Below are 6,449 nucleotides of genomic sequence, written 5' to 3'. Positions count from 1 at the left end.
TACGGTTGGAGGGGTGGGGTGTGGAGGGCGGAGGTGAGGAATGTGGACGAGATGTGTTGGAGGGCATTTTTAACCACGTGGGAAGGGAAATTGCGGTCTCTAAAGAAGGAGGCCATCTGGTTTGTTTTCTGGTGGAACTGGTCCTCCTGGGAGCAGATACGTCGGAGGCGGAGGAATTGGAAAACGGGAAGGCATTTTTGCAAGAGGTCGGGTGGGTTGAGAGTTTGCTGAGGGTAAGAATTCCCTTTGCGTGAGCTCTGCAGTAGATTTCCTTTATTCATGGAGGGCATTGCCTTCCTACTCATGACTGTATAGCTGTGACTGATGATTCAATGCTATCTGAATCAGTACATAAACACCCCATTTTCACAACATCTGAGATCTTTAGCACATTGTATTACGCTCTTCTTTGGAAACAACAAAAACATGAATTTAAGCCTCAAGGAATTGGAGCAGGCGTAGGCAATTCATCCCTTTCAGCTTGTTCCCCCATTCTATCAGATCATGGCTGGGCCAACCCAGGCCTCGAAACCTACTTTTATGCTTGATCCGCATAGCCCTCAACTGCTCAATATTTCAAAAATCTATCTGCCCTCTCTTAAAATAATTTGAGATAGAATCATACATTCCCTACTGTGTGGAAACAGGCCTTTCAGCCCAACAAGCCAGAACAACCCTCCGAAGAGTAACCCAACCATTCCCCTCCCACATTTAACTTCCACAAAAGTTTGGGTGAGAAAATTCTAGCCATTCACAGAGAAAAAATTCTTTACTTTTTCTAAAATGAATGTCCCCTTGTTTGAGACTTCATTGGTGCTAGAAGAACTAGTCAACATCTACCCTGTCAAGCTCCTCAGAATCTTGTTTCCATGAGATCACCCTGCTTATCTATTCTTGATAGGTCAACCCTTTCATCCTCGAAGCAGCTAAGTGAATCTTTTTTGAATGGTCTCCAATGTTGGTTTATCCTTTATTAAATATAGAAGCTAATATTGTATACAGCACTGCAAGTGAGAACTCAGCAACAGCCCCAGTGTGGTTAACCAATCCTCAATCCATGCTAATACATTACCCCAATACCATGAGCTCCTCAATTGTGCAATTAACTTTTATGTAGCACCTTATCATTTGCATTTTTAAATTCCAAATAGAGAATATCATGGGATTGCCCTTTATCAGCCCTGCTTGTTATCTCCTCAATGAACTGTCGCAAATTTGTCAAATATAGTTTCTCTTTCACAAAACCCAGTCTACCATGTTTAATGATAAGCTTTTCTAAATGTCCTGCTATTTCTTACTTTAATATTCGACTCTGTGGATTCTTTCAGTAGATTTGCTAAGTATGATACCCCTCTCTTAAATCCATGCAGACTCTGTCCAATCCTGTCACTGTTCAGTAAGAAACTTGACTGTGCTCCAATATAGTTAGTAAATGTATATGTATTTATTTTTAAAAATTGATTACTTATAAATGCTGAACCCATGCAACATCAATTAATTTATGACTCTGAATTCGGGTTATAATGTTTTTTACTGTTAATTCCTTTTCATATTGTGTTATGCAGACAGCACCAAGTGATCACTCTTAATTGTGAGTAACTTTGAAAATAATATATTTTAAAAATGACACCCCAAAATGCTGCCTCATTATTGTGCAAGGAGGATTTTGCATTTAATAGTTTGCTGATAAAATTGAACAGAATTTTGCTGCAATTTGGTCAGACTGCAGGTTATACCAAAGTATCAGTGCCTCACCTTTAGTGTGTTCCCAGATATCACACAGCTGCAGTATTTTGGTTTGCACTCAGCTATATGTTGTTCTCACTTGTTTCTTTGTGAAAGATTACAAAATTAACTTGGATGAATGAACTTATGACTTCTTTAACAAATGTTGGGAGAAACAAAAGTCAGTATTTCAAGTGCTGATAAAGTAAAATAAACTGATAATCAGTAGAAAGGGTTTAAGATAGATGTGGAACAAATGCTGGCAAATGGGACGAGATTAATTTTGAATATCTGGTCAGCATGGGCAAATTGGACTGAAGGGTCTGATTTATGTATTGTACAACTGTGACTTCATTCTCTCAGTTATTCAAGAAGTTGAATACTTCGAGGAGGAAAAGGAGAATTTATGCAGAGAATGCACTTGAAATGATGATTGAGGTATATCAAACTCACATTGTTTCATCACCTTTTCCTCTGGGTTCTTCAATGAACAAACTTGTTTTGTTCTCTGAATAACTATGGATCATGTGATTTGTTTTACACAAAATATTTTGTTAGGATCGAGTGAACTATTAAGAAGTGTTCATTGTTAAAATTTAGGCAGCTTGATTATTAGGCAAGAAAAGGTTAGTGTTTTACGCCCACTGAATCATTGCTCTATAAAAGATAACAAGCTTTTTATCTGGTCTGGCACAATATATGGAAGTCAGTTCTGAAGGAAAACATCCTCGTAGGTAATGTTCCCACATATGGGGAGTAATTGCTTCTGGTCACTCTTCAGGCTATAGAGGCTAGGAAAGAAATGAATTGGCCAAATTTAGCAACACCATTTGGAAGGACTGTGCTCATTGGGGAAACTTGCAGGATCTGGAGAAGGAACACGTGTTTCAGAGTGTATGCAATAAACCTGAATATGGTTATTGTTTTCACAGAGCTTGGGACCCGACTGGAGCAGCAATGAAGCTCGTACTGTTTTTTAAATTTCCGAGCTTGCCAAATTATTGTTGGTAAATGCAGGTGACTTTGTCAAAGCACATTTCACACTCCCCAGCTAAGAATTTGGTCCCAATTCTGTCAGTCCATCCATTCCCATGGATAACAGGTATTTTAAATGTGAGCACTCCATTTAACTATTTGAATTGAATACTTCAGTGGTTACATCTTCTTGGATTCTTTATTTCAAATTACTCAGTGATTTTTGTCCTCCCTGAATTTGCCAAGCACTGGGCAGTTCGGGAATATTCCAAATATTTACAATAGATACATTCACACTTTTGAAGGCAACCTGGCAGATTTGAATACCATTCAGGTAGTCAACAGCAATACATAAGTAACTTTATGAATTGCTTACTGTACACCAACAACATAAGCCAAGTACTATTGAACCCACAGATCGTCTCCCAAGGATTCCCAGATCTAAACAGTGCATTCCAGGTATGCTCACTCTCACCATCGGGGAGCAGTCTCCCAAAGTGCTCCCAGAATTTAGAAAGCACACACACTGCCCTCCAAAGCTAAATCTGCTGTCACAGGCTTCACTCTTATTGCACACAGTGACATTTATTGTCCAGTTCTTTAATGTGTCAAATGATTTTACAAACAATTTATCAAATTCTTTAAATCCTGAAGAAATGTGATGTCAGCCCTTTGTAGAAGTGAATGGAAGGTGTGATGTTTGCTTGACCTTTGGCTCTATGTATCAGACCGAACTGAACCTTTAGCACGATGTGGGATGTTACCCACAATCTTTGTTTAAAAAAGCAAAGATTATGCTCTGAGATTTAAATGTTCAATCAGGTTTGATCAAAAAGCCTTCCAAAAATTGAGAGTTTGACTTCAGCTCCTTTAAAGAGACATGTTCTCGGCCTTCAATTTTGTGACATGTAATCATTCTTTGGTAAAGGTGGCTGTGTGCAACACTGCAGGATGTTGTGCTGAAGTGCCCCATTGGGTGGATGAGCTTTATTACTGGTGTAACTTGGCTAATTTTGAGATGGAATGTTACTTTGAGTTAAATCTTGTTTTTAAACTGAGGCGTGCTTGTGTAACTTTAGTGTGGAAACTATGCTCATGTTTGCAATGAACCTTTCACCTTTGGAGATTATTTACAAACCAGATCAGAAAAACACTGAAGTTCAATATAGAAAGCACAGTACTGGAGAACTGCAGGTCCAGCAACATCTCTGAGGGGAATAAAACATTGTAAGTTCCAAGTCCAGTGACCTTTTGTCTGTTCAGACGAAGAGTCAGTGAACTTGAAATGTAACATTGTGGGCGGCACGGTGGCATGGTGGCACAGTGGTTAGCACTGCTGACTCACAGCACCAGAGACCCGGGTTCAATTCCCGACTCAGGCGACTGACTGTGTGGAGTTTGCACGTTCTCCCCGTGCTCCAGTTTCCTCCCACAGTCCAAAGATGTGCGGGTCAGGTGAATTGGCCATGCTAAATTGCCCGTAGTGTTAGGTAAGGGGTAAATGTAGGGGTATGGGTGGGTTGCGCTTCGGCGGGTCAGTGTGGACTTGTTGGGCCGAAGGGCCTGTTTCCACACTGTAAGTAATCTAATCTAAGTAACGTTGTTTTCTCTTCACCGTTGCCCTCAGAACTGCTGAGTTTCTACAGCACTTTGTTTCTGAGGTACAGATCTCCAGTTCCTGCAGTTTATTGTTTTGTTATAGATCCTATGATTTGACTTGCGATCAACTGGGATAAAACTCCCCAACCATGGGAAAAAAACATAATTCTTTATACTTTGCAAAACACTTCTGTAAATAAGAAATGCAATTCAGCTAAGAAGATATACCATCTGCCGTGTCTCAAACCTGCTACTCATCTTTGAGAACGAATCTGTCAGAATTGTGTTTGTTCACTTCCTTTGAGATTACAGTCCACAAATGTCCCAGTTCCAGTTCCTGGGCCGGGCCCGGTTACCACATTGCAGTGGGGTGGGGAGCTTTGTGTCAGACTGAAGTTTTTGTTAAGAGCAACATTGCAGGTTGAAGTTGACGCTTTTGACTAATATTGTGTCATCAAACTTGGAGGAAATCCTTCCGAATGTATTGATTAACTGGACTGAGTCTGTTTACATGCAGTCCTGTTAGTAGTGCTGTAATTGTCTAAGTTAAGAATCACACAACACCAGGTTATAGTCCAACAGGTTTAATTGGAAGCACACTAGCTATCGGAGCGCCGCTCCTTCATCAGGTGATTGTGGAGGGCACAATTCTAAGGCACAGAATTTATAGCAAAAATTTACAGTGTAATGTACTGAAATTATACATTGAAAAATACCTTGATTGTCTGTTGAGTCTTTTAGCTGTTCGAATACCATGATTGACACATGAAAGAAATGAAACTATCACAAAACCTGGTTGTAAAAGTTGCATTCCTGACAGGGGCCCGCCCAATCACTCATTTTATTAATCACTGCACAGTCTCAACAAAGGAATGAAACTGGATGGACCACATGACATCTACTAATGCACTGGAAAATACAACCACACAATCAGCCCTCTTGACACTGCAACTTCTGCCTCACTGTGGGCCGACAGCAACAGAACTGTACTCCAGCGCAATCTGAAATCTTATGGCCTGGTATATCCCCCACTCCACCAATAACATCAAGCCAGGGGATCAATCCTTGTTCAATGGAGAATTCAGGTGGGCGTGTCAGGAACAGTGCTGAAAATGTGTTGCTGGTTAAAGCACAGCAGGTTAGGCAGCATCCAAGGAACAGGAAACAAGGAATAGTACCAGGCATAGCTAAAATTGAAGTGCCAACCTTGTGCAGCTTCCAAACCTGCATGCTAAACAGTGCAAGCAACACCAAATAGAACTAAATGATCCAACAACCAATGGATCAGATCTGAGCTCTGCAGTTCTGCCACACCTAGTCAGGAATGGTGATGGAAAATCAAACAACTCACTGCAGGAAGCATCACAGATATCCCCATCCTTACTGATGGAAGGGTCTTACATATTCATGCAACAGACAAGACAACAGCATTTGCAGCAATCTTCAGCCAGCAGTGCCAAATGGATGAGCTTTCTACATTGGTCCCTGACATCACAAATGTGAATCGAATTGTTTGAAAACTTAAATCAGATCAAGAAATGGACAAGTAGTGTAAAAGCTATGGGCCCTGCCAACATCGTGGCAAATAACACTGATGGCTGTGCTACAGAAATTGCTGCCCACCAAGACAAGTACTGCTTCAGCACTGGGATCGATCGACATTGTGGAACATTGCCTATGGATGTTCAACACAAAAAAACAGGGCAGAGCCAACTCAGCCAATTTCCGTCCACGCATTCACACTCGCTCAGCAGTGAAGTGGTGGAAGGTGTCATCAACAATGCTGTCAAGCAGCTGCTCAGCAATAGCCTTCTGTGACGCCCAGTTTGAGTTCTGCCAGGGCCACTCATATCCTGATCTTATTTCAGAGATGATTCACAAACTGACAAACAGATGAATTCCGGAGGTGAGGCTAGGGTGATAGCCCAGTCCCACTCCAAGACCACTATCTGACCTCACCACATTCTCAGCTCATTTGCTGAAACTCTCATTCATTCATTTTGTTAACTCTAGATTTGAATATCTAAACCCATTCCTGACCAGCATCCCACATTCACCGTCCCGTTAATCTCAAGAATATTGAGAACTCTACGGCCCAAGTGCTCACTTGTACCAGAACTTGCTGATCCACCAAAAGGCTCCCATTTATA

Source organism: Hemiscyllium ocellatum, unplaced genomic scaffold, assembly GCF_020745735.1.
Source record: "Hemiscyllium ocellatum isolate sHemOce1 unplaced genomic scaffold, sHemOce1.pat.X.cur. scaffold_301_pat_ctg1, whole genome shotgun sequence".
NCBI classification, from domain to species: Eukaryota; Metazoa; Chordata; class Chondrichthyes; order Orectolobiformes; family Hemiscylliidae; genus Hemiscyllium; species Hemiscyllium ocellatum.
Note: the sequence above shows the minus strand (reverse complement) of the source record.